The sequence below is a fragment of the Acinonyx jubatus genome, chromosome C1 (assembly GCF_027475565.1).
Source record: "Acinonyx jubatus isolate Ajub_Pintada_27869175 chromosome C1, VMU_Ajub_asm_v1.0, whole genome shotgun sequence".
NCBI classification, from domain to species: domain Eukaryota; kingdom Metazoa; phylum Chordata; class Mammalia; order Carnivora; family Felidae; genus Acinonyx; species Acinonyx jubatus.
Genome location: NC_069381.1, coordinates 163,437,618 through 163,459,680, shown reverse-complemented (window position 1 = coordinate 163,459,680; position 22,063 = coordinate 163,437,618). Strand labels below are relative to the sequence as shown.

General features: G+C 36.6%; 1 long non-coding RNA gene across 1 annotated transcript; it reads right to left on the bottom strand.

Moving 5' to 3' along the window:
* Window positions 1-10,488: 10,488 nt before the first annotated feature.
* LOC128314077 (uncharacterized) lies at window positions 10,489-20,463 on the bottom strand. Its single transcript, XR_008295461.1, has 3 exons — window positions 19,161-20,463; window positions 12,078-17,153; window positions 10,489-11,846 (listed from the first exon to the last, which is right to left on the bottom strand). It is a non-coding gene; the product is annotated as an uncharacterized LOC128314077 (long non-coding RNA).
* Between the last annotated feature and the right edge of the window lie 1,600 nt (window positions 20,464-22,063).

The window sequence follows — 22,063 nt, the reverse complement described above, 5'->3', positions numbered from 1 at the left end:
CTCCCCTCTCTGTACCCAAATCCTCTACTATACTAAGTTTGAAGGTCTTTCCACAGAAGGCAGTATACTTTTCCACCCTTTGACTTAGGGCTCAGCCATGGAACTTGTTTCGGCCAGTGGGATATTAGTAGATGTGATGGAATGTGCTTGTCTCACGGGGCTTACCTTCTTGTACTTCTGTCACCTCAGTGAAAAGGGCTTTCCCTGGGGTAACTGCCACTGTTCAACCTGGGCCTTAGCACGAGTATTTGCAGACCAGAGCTGCCCCACCTGCCCACAGACCTGTGATATAAAGCAGAGCTGCTTCAGCCATTGATACCTAAAGCTGCTGTAACTGACCTGCAGACCCACTAGAGAATTAAAAGCTTAATGTTATGTGTCACTGACATTTTGTGGTTGTTCACTACACAGCAATAGCTAGCTGGTGCAGAAAGCCTAATACTGAGATGCTAAGTAATAAAAGCCTAAAAATATGTGGTATTAGTTTAGAGGGCAGGTGATGGATGGTAAGGAAACTATTACAGAAGCTGAAAAATGGCAACCTGTATTTCATAAAAGTGTTGCCAGTGGTAACACAAAAGATAGCAGGATGATTTCTAGGCATGTGCTCAAAGTATGAGCCAGTTACTTTTAATTCTATTTTATAAGGTACTATAAGAAAGAGATAAGTTCAGGGGGAAAAAAAAACCTTCCAACTTGCAAGAAGAGTTTAGAGGAATTTAGCCCCCAGAACTTGCTTATTTGGCAAATAAAACTCTTCATCTCAAGCCAGCAAGAGAGTCTCAGATTCAGCCTGGGTGGGGGGTGGGGGGAATATTAAACCAAGGGCATTGCTGCAACTTTCTTTGTTAAGACATCTGAAAGAATTAAGGAGATGCCTGGTAGAACCTCTCAGTTGGACCAACACGTTTCTAGAAAACTTAAGGGCAGGGGTCCCTCAGAAGCCTAATGGGTGGAAGTTTCTCATAATGAAGTCTAGAATGAGAGGCATGTCCCAAAAAGAATCATAGGATGGTTCTGATAAACAGAACTCACTGAAAACAAATGCATAGAAAATCCATTTTTGAGAGAGTTGTTAGTGATAAACTACCAGCTAAGACTAAAAGGGAATGAGACTGAGATATAAAAAGATGTCTGGCCAAAGGCTTTTCGTAGGCAGGAAGTAGCTGAGAAATCTTCTTAGTACCACAAGGGGCGTATTTCCCAATGCCCATTTCAGAAGTGACCAAAGTGGGAAGACAGAAATCTAAAGAATTCACCTTCTAGGAGAGTGAAGCCAAGAACAGTAGAGAACGACAGACTGGAGACACACTGCCAGGGAGAATTAGGGTCTAGTCAAGGAAAATTCCTTCTTCTCAGAATAGGAGTACATTTTTCCCATGGTATTTCAGAAAAAGTGAATGCTAATGCCTTTTAATCTCCCCCCTTTGACTAGGAATTAATTGTAGTTATCCTATCCCAGTTCCATCATTCCATGTTGTATAATGGTGGGGGAAGATTACACTCCCCCTCACTATCTTAGTTCATAGGCTTTCAGATCAATGGGAGCCACATTCAAATTTGATGTATGTCATAAGTTACTGCATATTGATCATGATGCCATGATTAGATGAGGCTCTTGGAGGTCTTGGGCTAAGGGTGAGTCTGTTTTTCTGTGGGACACATACAAATAATTGTGGCCAAGAGGGTGGACTGTGGTTGACTGAAATGACTCCTGACTTTGATCCTTCACCCTTCTTTGTGTTAACCCTTCACCTTGTAACTTTGAAGAAATTGCTCCTTAACTGGGGACTTGCCTATCGGATTTGCTTTGGCCAACTGATGTTTGTAGAAGTTATATAAACAAGGGTTTGAAATGCTTGCACAATGGTTTGCAAAATTCTTTCCTCTATTGTGCTCCTGCCTTTATCATGAAATGAACGTCCCCTGGATAGCTGCTTTTCCTTCAGCCTGAGCTCAACAATGAGCACACATGGAACTGTCCCAGGTGACTACAGACCCACAGCCTGAATTAAGAGTTGTCCCATAGACTTGTAAGCAAAATAAATGCTTATTGTTGTGTACCACTGAGATTTTGAGACTGTATTGGCAATAACTAATCAACACAGGGGAGAAACCTCAAATTGTCAATGCAAGACCTGGTTTGAGACTCGAGACCCTGGGAACTTGTTGGCCAAGTGAAAAATCCTTAGAAAGGTGTAGATGACAAAGCAACCTTTCCCATTCAAAATGAAAATGAAAATCAAAGTTCCAAAGCACATGAAGACATCTACCATTAAAAAACACTGCCATAAAATCAATAATCAGAACAATAACTTGCTTCATATTAAATAAAAATAAAAGGACAATCTAAAGAAAAAGACTGTTCCATATACTCAAAAAGATAAAGCAATGCATACATATTTTAGAAAAATATATCTATTGAAATAGAAAACTCAATGGACATTCTAGTCTGCACATAGTTGAAGAGAGATATCCAAATTAGAAACCATTACTGAGTAATTAATCCAGAATGAAACAGAGACTATTTATATATTTATTTATTTATAGACAGAGAGAAAGCACAAGCAGGGTAGGGGAAGAGGGAGAGGGAGAGAGAGAATCTTAAGTAGTGTCCATGCTCAGTGCAGAGTCTGAAGTGGGCTCGATCTCACGACTGTGAGATTGTGACCTGAGCAGAAATCAAGAGTTGATGCTTAACCAACCAAGCCTCCCAAACCCCCCATAACAGAAAGAGATTTTAAGAAATAAGAATGAGATGGGGTGCCTGGGTGGCTCAGTCGGTTAAGCGGCCGACTTCAGCCCAGGTCATGATCTCGCGGTCCGTGAGTTTGAGCCCCGCGTCGGGCTCTGTGCTGACAGCTCAGAGCCTGGAGCCTGTTTCAGATTCTGTGTCTCCCTCTCTCTGGCCCTCCCCTGTTCATGCTTTGTCTCTCTCTGTCTCAAAAATAAATAAACGTTAAAAAAAATTTTTTTAAAGAAATAAGAATGAGAAAATAAGTGATACAGAGGGCAAACTGAGAGACTCTATCTAATGGAACTTCCAAAAGAAGGAAATAGAGAAATTACAAAGAAGAAATATTTGAAGAGATAGTGCCAAGTAACTTCCCAAAGTTGAATAATGACCCCTAAAATTAAAAGTGCACTCTGTATTGAGCAGGATAAACATAAATTCATATCTAGACACATCATGGTAAACTGCAAGATATCAAACACAGTAAATCAAACCATCATGCTGCATACCTAATACACTGATATACATCAAGTATTTTTTAACAAAACTAAGAAAAAATATAGATAAAAATCTGAAAAGTACTTACCAAAGAGGAAAGAAATAATTAATATAAAGGCATGATAAAGAATTAAAGTAATATCAGATTTCTAAATGGGAAATGTAAATGATAGGACACAATGGAATAACAGCTTCAAATTGCTGAGGGGAAAAGAACTCTGAATGTAGAATTCTATACTCAGGCAAAAGTTATCATCCAAAGAGTGAAAGCAAAATAAAGGCATTTACAGAAAAAATCAAAACAAAACTCCTAAACACATCTCATTGGAATAACCACTGAAGGTTGCAAGAAGAAATGTGAACCCTAGAGAAAGAAGTTAAATGCAAAAAACAATGGTGGCTTTATGGCATATAAATGACATATTATTAAGTTGTTATTTTAACAAAAAGAAACAATAGTGAGCATAAATATGTTGGTATATTTGAATATTTTTTTAAAAAATCCATAAAACGTTAATGCTAATCTAACGTTACACCTAAAGGAGCTAGAAAAAGAAGAACAAAGCCCAAAGCCAGTAGAAGGAAGGAAATAATAAAGATTAGAGCAGAAATAAATTAAATAGAGATGAAAAAAATAATAGAACAGATCAATGAAACCAGGAGCTGGTCCTTTGAAAAGATAAACATTTAGGTAGACTCTTGAAGGAAAAAAGAGAGGACTCAAGTAAATGAAATCAGAAATGAAGGAGGAGAAATAACAACTGACATTAAATAAATACAAAGGATTGTAAGAGAATATTATGAAAAATTATATGCCAACAAATTGGACAATCTACAAGAAATGGATAAATTCCAAGAAACACATAACCTTCCAAAACTGAATCAAGGCGAAATAAAAATTTTGAACAGACTGATTACTAGCAATGAAAGGGAATCAGTAATCAAAAAACTTCCAACAAATAATAGTTCAGGACCAGATGGCTTCACAGGTGAATTCTACCATTTACCTGTCATCCTTGTCTAGGGGCCATGCTAATCTTTCTATCATTCCAATTTTGTGTATGTGCTGCTGAAGCAATCACTTACCAAACACCTAAAGAGTTAATACCTATCCTTCTCAAACTTTTCCAACAAAAATAGAAGAGGAAGGAAAGCTTCCAAGCTCATTTTATGGCCAGTATTACCCTGATAGCAAAACCAGATAAAGACACTACAAAACAAAAAAACCAATAGGCCACTATCTCTTATGAACATAGATGCAAAAACCCTCAACAAATCATTAGCAAACTGAATCCAACAACACGTTAAAAAAACCTGGCGCGCCTGAATGGCTCAGTTGGTTAAGTGCCCAACTTTCGATTTCAGCTCAGGTCATGATCTCACGGTTCGTGAGTTCTAGCTCTGGGTCAGGCTCTGCACTGGCAGCGCAGAGCCTGCTTGGGATTCTCTGTCTTTCCCTCTATCTGCCCCTCCCCCCACTCTCTAAATAAGTAAATAAACAAACAAATAAATAAATCTTTTTTTAAAAAAAATTCCCTCACTCTCTCCCCCTCTGCCCCTCTCCTACTTGTGTGTGCTGTGTCTCTCTCTCTCTCTCTCAAAAAAAAAAAAAAAAAATCATTCACCATGATTAAGTAGGATTTATTCCAGGGATATAAGAGTAGTTCAATACTTACAAATCAATTAATGTGATACATTACATTAACAAGAGAAAAGATAAAAACCATATGATTATCTCAATAAATGGAGAAAAATCATCTGACAAAGTACAAAATCCATTCACAATAAAAAGTCTTAGCAAAGTAAGTTTAGAGGGAACATATCTCAACATAATAAAGGTCATATATGCAAAAATCCATATCTAACATCATACTCAGTGGTGAAAAACTTAGAGCTTTTCCTTTAATATCAGGAAAGACAAGGTACTTACCAAAGAGGAAAAAAATAATTAACTATAAAGGCATGATAAAGAATTAAAGTAATATCAGATTTCTAAATGGGAAATGTAAATGATAGGACACAATGGAATAACAGCTTCAAATTGCTGAGGGGAAAAGAACTCTGAATATAGAATTCTATACTCAGCAAAAGTTATCATCCAAAGAGTGAAAGCAAAATAAAGGCATTTACAGAAAAAAGCAAAACAAAACTCCTAAATACATCTCACTGGAATAACCACTGAAGGTTGCACTCTTATTCAACATAGTGTTGGAAGTTCTAGCCACAGCAATCAGATAAGAAAAAAATAAAAAAAACATACAAAGTAGTAAGGAAGAAGTAAAATTTCCACTATTTGCAGATGATCTGATACTATATACAGAAAACCCTAAAGACTCTGCCAAAAAACTAGAACTGATAAATGAATTCAGTAAAGTCACAAGATACAAAATTAACATATAGAAATCTGTTGCATTTCTACACAATGAAGTAATTAAAGATATTAAGAAGACAATCCCATTTACAATTGCACCAAAAAGAAAAAAAAGTTGATGCTAAATTTTTAGACAATAATAAAAGGGTAAATAAAAGGAACTAATGTTCTTTTCCAGTTTGTAAGGAAGACAGAACTATTGAAGACTTTGGTAAAAATTTTATAGAAGTATATTTAGATATATATGTGAAATATAGACATAAATATTTTCTATATACATATGCATGTATATATATTTTATATATATACATAAGGAAGAGATATACAATTTATGACTTCCAAATGAGGAAAACATAAAGGGTGGGGGGAAAATCTGTTCAATCTAGTGAAAGACCAGAACCAAAGAAGCAAATGTAAATAATGGTAAACAGAACACATAAAATGGTACTAAATCCAGAGGCCATTAATCACATAAACGTAAATTACAATTAAACCAACATATTGAATGGCAAACAGAATCAGATTCCATAAAATATAAAACCAGTTCTATGTTGCTTATAAGGGATATATCCAAAGTAAGATGACACAGAAGATTTAAAATAAGGGATAAAGATATACTAGGCAGAATTCTGCTTCTGGAAATGGTAAAGAAGCTTTTATTGACTAAATCTTCTATACCAGTTATAAACTCTGGGCAACATATTGAAAAACAGCTATTTGAAGGCACTGGAGAATGACCAAAAGCAGGCAGAAACTGAGGGGAATAAACATTTTGGGAATCACACCAGGTGAGATTTGTGTTTATAAAGTTTTTTGCCAGAGGACACTCTCACATCCTCTTGAGTGAAAAAATGCTAGAACTCAAGCAGAAAAATGCAGTCATACTGGCTTGAGGAGTCAATGGGCTGGCTGGGTTTAGAGGTGCCCAAGCAACTTTGAAGTTAGGGAGGATAATCAAAAAGGGAAAGAGTCACAACCTACAGAGTCTTAAATCTATTATAAACCTCACCCCAATTTTTAGCTGACTCCTTTAGCTGTGCTCGTGCAGGAGAGACTCCAAGGGGGCAGGTGAAACACAACAGATGGAAGGCTGAAAACTGTGACAGAAATTTCAGCTGCTGCCCACTGCAAAAGAGATGGAGCTGGAAATTTGGGTCTAGATCAGATAAGTGTCTTCTGAAACAAAAATGAACAATCTTCAAAAGCAACTCTACGTGATTTGTTCCCGATTTCCTGTATATAATAAAACATTACCAAACAGAAACCTGTGGATGTTTACAGAAGCTTTAGTCTGCAAGCTGGAAACAACCCACTGTCCATCAACAGGGAAATGGATAAATTGAGGACCATTCTAACAATGGAAAACCACTCAGACATGAAAAGGAATGAACCACTGATACACACAACAGCATGGATATATCTCACAGACATACTGATTGCAGCAGAGAAACAGGAGTATATGTTGTATGATTCCATGTATGTGAAGTTCTAGAAAAGGCAAAACTACCTATTGTGAAAATCAGAAAGAGGATTGTCTCGTGAGACTGATGGGAGAGAGACGTGAGGGAACTTGTTGCTCCAATGGAAAAGTCTGTATCTTGAAGGAGGGTGGCTGTCAAGAACCGTGAAGGGTCTGACGTTTCACCCTACTTGCAAGATAGCAAGTTAGCCTAACAGTCTTGTGGATGCTGGCAGAAGACACAAAACTCCTGGGTCAGAGACAAAGAACTTTATTATCCATAGCACAATAAGCAGTTTGGATGTGTTTGCATTGGTTCCTCTTGTTCCCGAAGCCTTAAACAGGTAACACAGAGGGGTCCAGAAAGATGCTGTGTATACAGTAAACTTGTGTCAGAACTGAAGATCTTCAAGCTTCAGGAACCTAAATCTTTTATAAAGGGCAGTAATTGTGCCTGCCCTTTGCTCTGGAAGAAGACATTACCTTTATTATACTGGACAGTAAACAAACCTGCCTTTTGCTCTGGAGGGAGACACTATCTTCCAAGACTGTTCACGATAAAAACATTCCTGAAGAGAGAGAGTCTCTCCTTTCAAGACACACAGAAACAGTCTCACTGTTGCTCTGGCAACAGTGAGTTGCCAGAGTATATATGCATTTGTCAAAATTTATTGAATCTTAATACTTATTATTTGCACACCGCATTATAGTTTTTGCCTCAAAAATAGAGCAAAAAGACCCTGTAAAACAAAAAGAATTAGGTGTGGACAAATTCAGGGAGGGACAGTAAAAGGGGAATTCTTTTGTTTTGGTGAATCCTTTGAAAGAGCTAGGTATAGGAGGAGCCAGCCTGCTTTAACCCAAGTGATAGCTGACCTCATAGTTTTCTTTTCTTTTCTTTAATGTTTATTTATTTTTGAGACAGAGAGAGACAGAGTGCAAGTGGGGGAGGGGCAGAGAGAGAGGGAGACACAGAATCCAAAGCAGGCTCCAGGCTCTGAGCTGTCAGCACAGAGCCCGATGCGGGGCTCGAACCCATGGACCGCGAGATCATGACCTGAGCCGAAGTCGGACGCTTAACCGACTGAGCCACCCAGGCGCCCCTGACCTCATAGTTTTCAACTAAATCTGAATTAGACTAATTTACATAAAGGCAAGGAAGCTTTCTTTTTTTCTTCTCACCATCATGTCTCTTGGCACTCAGTACACAGGTGCTTAATAGAGCTGTTAGTTAAACTCGTACAACCAAGGTAAAAAAAAGGAACCAATGCTTTGACTACAAAGCCACTGAGTCATCATTTCTTTATTTTGCCATCTTATTCCTTTCTCTCTTGCTTTCTGCACTTCCTCTCATCTCAGTTATATTTTTCTCTTCACCCCACACTCTCAAGGGGCCACACAATGGAATGAAATTATCTCTTCATTACATGCTCTATTTTTACAACAAAGATTTTATACTTCATTCTTAAACAGAGAACAGCACTTGAATTACACAGTGTGAACTTAAGCGAAGGCATGGAGTCATACTCCCTAAGTGTGACTATTAGCTCCATTATTTGCTTGCTGTGTGTCCTGGCAGAAGTCATTTAACCTCAATTCCACACAACTATTAGGACTGATAAATGGGAAAATGCCTTAGAGTGCCTAGGGCAGTACTGACTTAGCAAGAGTTCAATAAATGTTACCTGTTGTTTTAAAATACCACCAAGATTTGTACGTGGACTGTGATTTAGCCACTAATACATTTATGAAAAACAACAGAAACATAAAATTGAAATTAAATCTTTAAAACTCAGCCTAGTAAGTAGGGTCTCAATTTTAAAAGATGGTGTCTGAACAATTACTAGGATATTTATAGAAAATATGGATTTGTTTATGGAATCTCTGTAGTAAAAGACATGCATAGAACCCTTTATGTTGTAATCCAAATAAACATTTTGTGCCTATTATGTATAAAGTGCATAGCTGGGTTGGAAGTTACAAAAATAAACAGGTTTTGCTCACAAAAGCTTCTCAATCTTGTACGGGATATAGTATTCCCATGCTGTCTCATAGTTTTGGAAGGATTTGTTGTTGTTGCATAATATTCAATTGGTGTGTGGTAGTTTCTGAATTCTTTGTCACAGCTGTTGACATTTAGTGTACAGATTAAGAACATGGATTTTATTTTATTTTTTTAATTTTTTTTAACGTTTATTTATTTTTGAGACAGAGAGAGACAGAGCATGAACGGGGGAGGAACAGAGAGAGAGGGAGACACAGAATCGGAAGCAGGCTCCAGGCTCTGGGCCATCAGCCCAGAGCCTGACGCGGGGCTCGAACTCACGGACCGTGAGATCGTGACCTGAGCTGAAGTCGGACACTCAACCGACTGAGCCACCCAGGTGCCCCAAGAACATGGATTTTAAAGAAGACTATCTGTATCTGAAGGCCAGCTTCCCCCTTTGCTGGCTGTGTGATCTTGGGCAAGTTACTTCATTTCTCTCAAAGCACCTTAGATTCCTTTCAATAAAACAAGAAAAACTGTACTTACTTCATAAGTTTTGAGATGTATGCAAAGCAATTAGCCTTATGCCTGGCAAATAGTGAGGGCTCAATAAATTTAGCTATTTTTCTAAGAAGCAGTTTTAGACATTTTGGTTCCCTCACTAATATTCATCCATACTTTCTCCATTATTTAGCCATCATGTAGTTAGAGGGGAGGGTTAGACACTGATTCATACATACATCAGACTAATCCCACTCCTCCAGCTAGTGACTGTTTCAAGTAAACCAAATATAATCTGAACTGTCCACAGTATTTGCACAATCACAAGAATGGGTAAGTAATCAACTTGTAGATCTTAGTACGGTCCTATGAAAATAAGTGTTACAGTAATAATTTTTCTTCATGTAAACTGCTTTTTCACCAAAGGATAAACCCTACTAGGCAATGGTGAAATGTTCTTGGGACATATTATCTGCACTTTCTAATATTTTATTTGGTTTATTTATATCCATAGTCATGGGTAAATTAACAATATATGGATTTGATTTTCATTGCCTTTTAAGTTTTGCTGTCAGGGCAATGTTATTTATGCAAAATCAATATATATTCTCACCTTTTTCTGGCTGCATGGAAAAACTTATAAACCACAGGAATAATGTGCTTCTGAAGTCTGGAAGAATTTAGAAGTGATGGGGCTCATTTGAGGATCTAAAATTCACTGATAACTACCTGAATTTTTTCTTTGGTTATTGACCTGGTCAGGTTTTCTAATTTTTGTTGATTGGATATTCTAAACTCGTGTACCTAACATTTCATAACAAATGTTTAAATTAAAATATATAATTGATGGCACTTATTTTAATCTTCCTCTGTTTTTTCATTACCTTATTTCTGATTTTGAATTTTTAAAAAATGCATTTGCCAGGTTGCCTTTTTACTTTCTAATTTTCTTTTTTTAATGTTTATTTAATTTTGAGAGTGCAAGCAGGGGAGGGGCACGGGAACAGAGGATCTGAAGCAGGCTCAGTTCTGACAGCAGTGAGCCAGATGTGAGGCTCGAACCCATGAACCACGAAATCATGACCTGAGCTGAAGTCAGACGCTCAATTGACTGAGCCACCCAGGTGCCCCTTTTCTAATTTATTTCTAATTAATCTTATCTTTATTGTTACTTTTTCTAGTGTTATGTTTTACTCACCCATTTTCCCTCTCTATGCAACAATGGCTATTAATATGCCCTTTAGCATAGCTTTAAACATACCCCCCCCACCCTTTTCCCCATTGTTTCGCTCTTCTTTTATTGCATTTTTTCTTGAGAAAATAACTAGAAGAGGCCTTTAAAATCACTTTCCAAGTGATTGTGCTTTTTATTCTCTGGTTTTATTACTTTGTGATCAAAGAACAGAGCCTGTAGAATTTCTGCCCTATAAAATGAACTTCAAGGGAATTATCAGGCTGCAAGGATTGCTTTCAGCTTTTACAGTCCGCTCAGATGCTGACGTAATGCCCAGCAGATGGGCACCAAATGCTCATCCATTTCATTCCTCCAGGAATGAAGGAGGCCCAGAGGGTCCAGGTTTAGAATAGAAGGTACATGATTTCCTCACAATTTGTCTTTAGAACAAAGAGGCTAAACACACTTTAGAACTAGTTTGATGGTTTTATGATCCCGGCTGTAAATATTATGAGCTGATGGGCAGAAGTTAAGACATGTTTCTGGGTCCCTTACGCTGCCTGTTATTCAATGTTGCTATCTGATCGATTTGTAAACAATTCCATTTGAGTAAAAAAATTATATCCTCTTTTTTCTATGTAGTAATTCTGCTTTATTATTTTTTCCCGTTTATATCTCACTTCTACTTGATTTGTTATGATAGTTCACAGAACATATGTTAAGATCTCCCACAATTTCTACATTAAAGGTTTTTGTATTTCTGCATTTTAATCCTATATTATCCTGCATATAAACTCTATGGTTTGTCATCTTCACTACTAATTGTAATTTTAGGAGTAAATATGCTACTTATACTTTCTTGTACTCTGAAATACTTTTCATGTTAGGTGTATGTGGCAGAATTTGATTTAAAGGTAAGTGTTCTGGAAGAAGCAAATCATTTCATTCTGATTTTAGAATTTAAACACTTTTAGTCTTAAGTGCTCTTCTTTTTCTTTTGACTTTTGTCAAATATGCAATTCCATTTTTTCTTTTTCAAGGATTTGGACAGGAAACATTCTGTTAATAATTTTATTATTAATCACCTTAACAGATTTCAGAAGACTATTAAACTTACATTTTCTTTTTTTTAATTTTTTTTCAACATTTATTTATTTTTGGGACAGAGAGACAGAGCATGAACGGGGGAGGGGCAGAGAGAGAGGGAGACACAGAATTGGAAACAGGCTCCAGGCTCTGAGCCATCAGCCCAGAGCCCGACGCGGGGCTCGAACTCACGGACCGTGAGATCGTGACCTGAGCTGAATTCGGACAATCAACCGACTGCGCCACCCAGGCGCCCCTTAAACTTACATTTTCAAAGTAAAAAACAAGTTGTTGTTTTTCCACAAAAGTTTGGATTTTACCCCTCATTTCACCTCCTAAAAAAGAAACTGTGATCCCTTCTTGGTTCTTCATTAACTTAATCTGGAGTTAATAAACCCCACTTAAATTTTTTGAGAATAATCATTTAATAAATAATATATTTTAAAAATAATTATCTGCATTATCCTAGTAGTTTTACTGATTTTAATACTCACCAACTTTCTTCCCTCATTCTTTTCTTCTTAATTTTGGTTCATTTTGGTAATGTAGTGATTATATTCAAATAATTTTTTTCTATAAAGGGCAAGTAAGTAGTGAATTGCAGACCACAGATGTTTTTTTGTTACCTTCACATGTGGATGACTGGAGAAATCCTGAACTAAAAACTCTGCTCCATTCCAGCTGGCATTTAATGTATAAAACAGGATCTTCATTTAGACTTGAGCCTTTTTTTTTTAGATCAAGATTTCTCCTATTAAAACTACTACCTAATTTGTTTTGTTGTTTTCTTTGGGAACACTTATTATTCAAAGGATAAATTTTTGTAACCAGCCTTTTAAATCTGTACTTTTTCTCTCTCACTGAACTCATCTGAAAGGGCTTTTTACCCTGGTGCTTTGGTTTACTGTCACATCTTTAAGCTGCAGAATCCCTTAAAGGAAAGCTTATTAAGCACAATATAGAACACTGAAGGCAGCTCTGATCTGGTTGATAAACAAGTGGTGGGGAACCCCCTCCATCTTTCCTTTGTTGGTTCATGGGAACCCACAGGGTTCTGAAAACCAGTGGGATATTCACTGGTCTTCATTTAAGGCTAAATTTTCTTTAGCACTGTGGCTACTTACTGTCTTTTTAAAATGTTATTTATTTAATGTTTTTAATGTTTAATGCTTATTTATTTTGAGAGAGAGGGAGAGAGGGAGAGGGGGAGGGGGAGGGGGGAGAGAGAGAGAGAGAGAGAGAGAGAGAGAGAGAGAGAGAGAGGGAATCCCTAGTAGGCTCTTTGCAATCAGCACAGAGCCTGATGTGGGGCTCGAACTCATGAATGGATGGCCTCAGCCAAAACCAAGAGTTGGACACTTAACCAACTGAGACCTCAGGCACCCCTTATTTACCGCTTCTGACACAAATTTTAATATGGCTTCTCCCTTTCTTTACTCTCTTACTCTTCCACCCTCATCATCATAATGCTCTATTGCACCAGGGTGGGAGCTGAAGCAAATATTTTCTAGTATTTCTTGCTATACATGCACTGGAAAAACAAAGAAAGCCCTTCATTCTAAGTGCCTCAGGATATTGCTCTTCTCTCATACTGCAGAAGTGTCTGCCCCATTAGCCTCATGCTGATCTTGCTTTAATTCATTTAAGAAACAAAAACTTTAATTGAAGTAGAAGATACATTTTAAAAATGCATAAGCCATTAAAAGTACAGCTCAAAAAGTTATCACAAAGTTATCGCCACGCTGGTGAAGACATTACCAGCACACCATAAACCCCCTTTCTGACCCCTTCCCACTCCATTCTGCCTAAAAGTATATTTTACTTGTTTTTGAACTGTTTTATAGTGGGAATCATATACACATTTTTTGTTGGCTTGTTTCTTCTAGTAACATCATATTTATAAGACTCATCCAAATTATTGGGGCACCTGGGTGGCTCAGCCAGTTAAGTGTCTGACTACGGCTCACATCAGGATTCTCATGGTTCGTGGGTTCCAGTCCTGCATTGGGCTCTGTGCTGACAGCTCAGAGCCTGGAGCCTGCTTCGGATTCTGTGTCTCCCTCTCTCTGCCTCTCCCCTCACTCGCACTCTGTCTCTCAAAAATGAATACGTTAAAAATTTTTTTTAAAAAAAATCATCCCAATTATTACATGTAGCAAATTAGCTCATGTCCTTGTTACAGAGTAGTATCTCATGTATGCATTCTGTTGACACTGCATTGTTTCCACTTTGAGGTTATGAATAATGCTAAGAATATTCTTCTATTTTTTTGTATACATATGTTCTTATCTCTGTTGCTTACATGCTTAGAAGTAGACTTACTGAGTTGCAGGTAGCTGTATGTTTCAACATTAGTAGGTATTTGTCAAGCATTTCCAAAGTGGTTGAACCAATTTACAGTAACACTGGCAGTTTATGAGAGTTCCTGCTGTTCCAAATTCTCACCAACACTGGTATTGTCAATATCTTAATTTTTGCTAAACAGTTGTAAGGATATCTTTCTAGAGTTTTAATGTGCATTTCCTTGATGACTAATATGGCTGGACATTTAACAGATTTAAATTTTATTCTTAAATTTACATTACCTGTCAAAGTGAAAAAGAGTATTTTAATGTTATCTTTATAAAAGATAAGAAATTTACCCAATTCTTCCTTCCTCTGCCAGAAAAAAACAAAACAAAACAAACACACGCAAAAAAACTGTGATCGCTTCTTGGCCTTCTTTGTGAAACACTGGCTCATATCTCTTGTCCTTTTAGTTACTCATTTCTCAACGAGGACATATTCAGTTAGGCCAATTGCAGAATCCTCAGAATCCAAGGATTGCAATTCTGAGGATTGCTTTCAGGTCTTTTTCAGCCCACTCAGGTGCCAATGCTGATCCAGCTGGTGGTCAGAAACGTTAATCCCATTTAATTCCTCCAGAAAACCCAACTAAGTCCATCGGACATAGGATTAGTGTAGATGAAGGTAAGGAATTTCCTTAAAATACGACCGAAGTTCTTAGGAAAGATGGCTGGAAAGAACACCTTTCTTAAAAGAATCTTGCTCTAAGTATTCTACATCTGCTAATGGATAGAGGCTAAGAGATCTTTTTGGATCCCTTTGTTGCCCTTGTCATTACTCTTCCTTTTTATGACTACACCCCCTCACCCCACCCCTAGGTGAATGACAGCTGTGGTTCTCTTGGTTAAGGAAAAGCTTCAAGATAGTACAGCTTTAGTGCCACTAGTTAAGAATCCGAATGGGGCTTTCAGTAGCTGTCTCAAATGATTAGTACAGCCTTCTTATACATAGGATAATAAGCAACGTTAGATGATGAGAAGCTAAGGTGTCATCTTGCTTTACCAACAAGCTGTTTTGATGTGGATTCTGAGTCAGCCGTTTTTTAAAATTCCACCCCTTATAGCTTTCCTTGGTAAAAATTCCTTCTAGTTTCCACTACTCTTACCCAAGTTTCTATGAATAACATTAACTTTTTTATTTGAATGTTTCACAGGTATTTTTGCAGAAAACTGGGATAGGAGTGTTGCAGGTGTTTGTATTTATACTGCCTTTATTATTATTTTTTTTTTCCTAGATGAGAAAACAGGTCCAGAAAGGTGATGTTGGTATAATGTATGAAACTTGCTCTTGGGGGAACTGGAGTTAACAATAAGATCAGGCGCCCGGTTGCTCAGTTGGTTGAGTATCCGACTTGATTGCAGCTCAGGTCATAATCTTGTGGTCATGGGATTGAGCCGTGTCAGGCTCTGCACTGACAGCATGGAACCTGCTTGGGATTCTTGTTCTCCCTCTCTCTCTGCCCCTCCCCCCCCCCCCCCCCCCCCCCCCCCCGCTCACACTCATGCTCTCTCACAAAATAAATAAACCTAAAAAAAAAATCTAGAAGACATTGTACATTCCTATATTACAAGTAACTGAAAGTTACTAAGTAGAAGTACATTGCTAATCTTTCAGGATGACATAAAGGGAATCTACTTTCATTCCACCCCCCCCCCCCCGGCCCCCCCATACTTTCCTTGAGTTACAGCAGTGAAATAAAACCCGGCTAGGTGAAAGATGAGACTGCATTACAGTGCCTAGGATTCCAAGATTCAGGGTAAATGTGAAAGGGAATGAAACCTGCTAGGAGTTTCTGGGGGAAGGATTAAGCCAAAACACTACTTAATGGTAGATGGGCCTTAGCAGGAGTTTGTGATAGTAAAACAGAGATGGGTACTATATCTCCAAGTATGTTCTTTTCTTGCCATTGTTGGCCCATTTCTGACATTGCCAGTGCAGGTCAGCCAGTTCCAGTTTTCAGCAACTACTTCAGATTCTTCCTAAAGTCAGTCCTACAAGTAACAAATCGTAATCTTCTCTACTGTCCCCCAAATGTCACATTCTTAAGTTACTAATGTACTAATGTAGAAGAGGAAGGAAGTCTCTTGTGCCAAAGGATCAATAATTTAAGAATGTAAAAACTATTTTCTAGTGCCAAAACCTGATATAACAGACTTTACCAAGGATGAACGGAAAAAATTAAATGATGTATTTTTATACAGCAGATCTTCCACTAAATAAGTGTGATTTTAATTCGATGACTTTAGATTACTTTAATTCTTCTTTTAGCATTAAACAAACAAAAAATAACAGAACCAACACAAAAACCCTTTAAGAACTCTGTGCTAATGAATGCTACCACCTGTGTATTACTAACGCTGAAAAATGGTAATATGGAAGCAAGAAAATCAGTTAGCAGCAACAGCATTTACCTACAAAATCAGAAATGGAGTAGAAGCAGGAAAGTAAGAGTATAGATTCATAGGAGTATCTGTAAGTACTGTGGTTACCCTTTAGTGCTCAATAATTTCCCAATTTCTAAAGAAAACAGTACTCGTTTTTTCACACAGTTCCTGATTTCTGTATTTCAAATACAAATGATATTGCTAAAACAGTCTCCTGGTGCCTTCCTTCCACCACTTCTGCAGCACTATTGTCAGAAAGGCAGTCTCCAGGGTGCTGTAGTGGCTGCAGCCTTACTCAGCTGGCAGGTTAACCAGCTCACGTGGACCTTGACATCTGATATTGGCTGCAATTCATACGAAACAGTCATAGGATTCCCTTCTCCTGTGATAAACACTCAAATGGATTTTCATAGGGCCTGGTAACTTTCTCAAAGTATAATGGGTCCTCCATATTCTACTGAGGACAAGTCTTTTCTACCTTAAATATAGTGAAAACAAGGTCAGTATAATGAATGAACTGCAATTTCATATGTTAACTAAATATTTCTATCTGATCCCCTGGTTATACCATACCTTCAGTTCCCAGGATCCAAGTGTTCTTGAGTTACTGTTTCTAGAAAAGGAAATAATGCAATCCATTTATTAGAATTCAGATATTGAAATGAAACTTACCTAATAAGGATGACCTTTATGTTATCTCTCTTTACTGAAATCATATGTAAAGCTAGTTGCTATGATTTTAATAGAGCTTACTAACCACATACAAAAAAGATCAAACTTGCAGGTGGCTATACCTCTGGATGGAAAGGCTATATAAATATTTAATTTATTCTTGACCTCATTGAATTTTAGTTTTATGCAAATAAGAAGTTACTGAAAATTCAACTGCACCTATAAATCAACAGTTTTTGGGTGCACCAAAAAAACATTCATTTTATAGTAAGATTCACTTTAGGATTGTAAAAATACTCAGATACATACACATATATTTCTGTACTCTTGTGAGCATTCTTTTTTCATTTTTTTAAACACTCATGATCAATAAGGACATCACCTTCATGCTCCTTTGTCATTTAAAAAGAATGACATATATACCCAGATTTCTTTAGAGCCAAAATCTTTGATGGTAATTTATGAAAATAATTTACTTCAAAATAAAAGTAAATAAAAAATAAAATTAGGTAGAAGCTTTGGGTGGCAAAAAGCAAATAATTACCATCCTATGCAAAAATATCAAAAAAATATTTGCTAATGTGAAAAAGCCAGCCTGATACCTTGTTATTTGTAAGACTGTTTTTCAATTTCTCATTGTAATTCATGTTTAACTGATGTTAAAGCAGATGCTTAATTCTAAAAAATGCTTAAGGTAAAAAGACTTAGGAACTTCTCAACGTCTTACTTTTACAATAGTCCAACTTAATGTCCAATATATGGAATCTCTTTAGGCTAGTATACCGAAAAGACAATGTCATTGACTACCCTTTCAAAATCACTTAGGGAGCTTACTGAGACACTCACCCCCAAACCTGAAAACTCAGTGTACCTGTATTTTAAACAAATACCTGAGGTATTCTTGGTAGACACTTAAGTTTAAGAACCACTGCTTTACCCAATACAAATCCTGTCATTTCATGCTCAGGGCCTTAAATAACATCTGAATGCTGTAGTTCACTGTTTCTGAGTGGCAATGTTTATCACCACCTAGTGGTAAAATCCCTTATTTTACCTCCTATCTGTTCATTGATATCACATAGGTACCAAGTAAAAGAGAATAAAATTCAGGGAATGAGAAAATTTTAGAGTAATAATTTCCTTAGTATTTTGCATTAATTTTTCATCTATGGTGGGATAACAGAGCATAAAAAGTAAACTTATAAATAAAACCACACCATTACCATTGAATAAAAACAGTATATATGCTAGAAGAAACTTTCCTAAAACACATCCGTTGTTATATCATTGCCCTGTGTGCCTCTAAAAACACATTTCACAGTGCATATTATGCTCTTCTTTTGGAAATACAGGGACGGAACATATTAGCATATTAAAGCCTCTGGGAAGTTTCACGATCGAAAAAATCTGTGCAATAATAACTATTTTCTAAATGTATTTGACCATGAAAACTTCTTCCCTAAAGAATAACGGACTTCTCTGAAGACATTAGTACTTCAAGGAACATAGCTTGGGACATGATGCTCTAGAAACAACAAATCTGATACCTGCTTTCAGCATCTGTAACCTACAGTAAAAGACCTGACAATGAATTTACAAGAAAGTTTTGATCAGGCTTTGTTTTAAATGCTATTTATATTTGAACCACATATTTGAAAGAGAAATTTATTGATCTGAATTGCTTAACATTTTTTTCTTTTTTTAAATTAAAGAAATACACACCTAATAAAAACTCCACTATGTTGGCAATTTTAGTAACTGACATATGCAATGCATTTAAGGATCTGAATATAGTATTATGTTCTTATACCCAAAGTGGATTTGAGAAGTAAACATTTAAGTGAATACGTAAGTACTAGATTATTAAATGCTATTTCTTAGGTTCTAGAACTTCATCTTAAGAAAAACGTGACATTCTGACTTTTCAAAATAAAGTTTTAGGGCTCACCTGCAAGAGAACTGAGACATGCAGTTGGAAAACACAACAGACGGTTGCACTGTAAAAGCAGTGTTTCGTAGGCAGAGAACAATTCTCCAAGTCTCTTTAGAATTAATATGAAGGAATCAAGGAAATATATCTGCATAAGACGCTTTACTGAAACCACAACTGTTTGCTGAAACTGGCTGACATTAAATGCAGCATGGACAAGTTGGAATTACTTAATGCAAATAGAAAATCTGGAGGGCAGGAGGGTGTGAGAGCTGAAAGAGCTGAATCACCTGAAAGATTCAGCTTCTTCTGTTTGACCCAGTGAAAAACCTAAAGACTAATAGGTGATTAATTGTAGGGAATCATATTTTGTCAATTATGAGGATTAACCAAAGATGCAATGGACTCAGGTATGACTTAAGAGAACTCCCTTCCTACTTTTACACTGTTTAGATTAACCAGCTGGCAGGAATATTTCTGGGAATATTCAAACATCACTTGAGTGGTAGAGACTGATAACCTGTAGGGCACCATTTGGTTCCAATCCATGAAAATGGAACTACGTGTGCAGTAAATGAGCTTAGGATGAATAAGTCTACTTGTTCATAATCAATCAACTCTCCTTACTTAGGTTTTTCATTTTGAATGAGAATATTTGCTTCCTTTATAAAATGTGCCCTTTGGGAGCCTGGGTGGCTCAGTTGGTTAAGCGATTAACTCTTGATTTCAGCTTAAATCATGATCTCGCAGTCCTGAGATAGGAGCGCCGCACTGGGCTCCAGGCTGGGTGTGGAGCCTCCTTAAGATTCTCTCTCCCTTTGTCCCTCCTGCATGTGCTCACACATACTCTCTCTCTCTCAAAATAAATAAAAATATGCTCTTTGGTTCACAAAGATTCCATTCTCATTCAGTAAGCCCTGCCTGGGAAGAGGAGATTGAAAGTTTTATCTCAATTTACTAAAATTACCAATTCAAAAAAAGAATTTTCAACTTTTAAATGGACAGATGTCAAACTATGCAATACTCTATTACGCCCAGTGAACTTACTCTTTTATTATTTTTAGTTTAACTCAGAATGTGAAAGGCATGAGGAGGTACTTCAATGGTTTTAATAACCGCATACCATTTATAATATCTTTAAGATGCTGAGTTTCTGATTTAGATACACCTTTTTGATACACATCATTCACCTCAATAGCAGCTCAACATTTTCCTTGGATTTTCAAAATACAAGCATAGTAGGGTCTTAATCTTTAATCTTTTTTTGAAATGACTATTCTATCATAATCTGTTCTGAAATTACATGTTATATTTTTGCAGTGACCATTATATCTTGTATTTATAAAGGGAAAATGTCCACCCTCCCGAAAGGCCACTGATATTTATTTAAACTTATCAACAACTTAAAACTTTTTTTAATCACCGTTGCTCTATAATCTTAAAAGATCTTTACAAAATTACCAACAAATTTTGGTGTAACTATAAAATATAGTCTAAAATATTTCTAATAATGTATTTTGGTTCTTGACTTAAAGTGTACGTAGCCAATCTGGATGTGTAGGTTGAGCAATTACCATATTTTATTGAATCTAAGATGCAACTGACTGAAGGAAGCACTTTTGCGTTCTGTTGAGAAATAAAAACAGGTTGTCAACTACAGTATGGCACATAATCGGTATTAAGATGTTTCCAATTTGAGAAGTGTAAAAATGTGAAAAAATGTGCATCTCAAAATCAATGAAATATGTCATTTAGTAAAATTCTAAACACTGTTGTATTTTTTATTCTCTTCTTTCACATAAATAAGGCATGATTTAGTCAAGCAAAGAAAACTTTATTTCTGCTACACATAACAACATATTGCTCTAAGAAACAACTATTATATTAGTTTTAGCACTGACGTGTGGATTCAAAAATTCATGTCAACAATTCGTGCTCCCCAGACAAAACAATGTTGTGCACAGACTATCAGGTATATGAAAAAAAAAGCTGTCAACTGTCCACAGGGAGTGCGTCCAGTCACATTTTCAGTCAGTCAGCTGAGGATTATGTCATTATTTAGTCTTTGTTCTGTAGAAAGAACACAACACAAGTATGAAAATCATCACCTGAAAGGAAACAGCTGTTGTATATAGTATTCCTATAATGTTAGGAATTTCCTGTATTTCAAAGTAACCAATGTTATCTGCTTACTTAATCATAGACGCCCCAAAATAAGCAAAACCAAACTTACTCAGAAGGATGATGTAAACAGGTACTGAATTTCTGGAGGGAAAATGCTGTGAATTAATATAAAATCAGGATGCTCTGAAATACTAAAATGTTTATTTTCCTCAAATAGAAAGAGAAACATATTTTGCACATCAAACCCAGCTCAGAATAGAACTCAATTACTTTCAAAATTGTACTCAGTTTTTCCTATTTTATAGGTGTAGCTCACCTAATCCTAGGCCTATTCCTTAGAGATAAAAGGAACCAACCTTTGAGTGGTGCTGGTGTCTTCTTGAAATTAAGGAAACAAACAAAAAAATGCTTCCCCCTCCAAGAATTTCAATTTTCATGTAAAACTTGGTAAACTTTCTCATTATTTTATTGAACCTTAAAATATGTACATTTACTTAATATACCAACAAAGGAGGAGAATCATTGGAGTCCACAGTAAATAGGAAATCTACAGCAAAAATAAATTTAAAAACATTTAAAGCTAATATAGCTGATTATTTCCCACTATTTCCAGCTAACCTGACCCTATTTTATCTTTGCTCTGAATAGGTACAACAATTAAATAAAGGGAAAAAGGACAGATTTATATTTTATGAAGAGTCATGCTGAAGTATATGCACTTCCTCTATAATGCAGGGAATGGGATGAAGGTACGCCACTTTTACAGGGAAAAATGTGGTATGATAAAGCTTCATTCC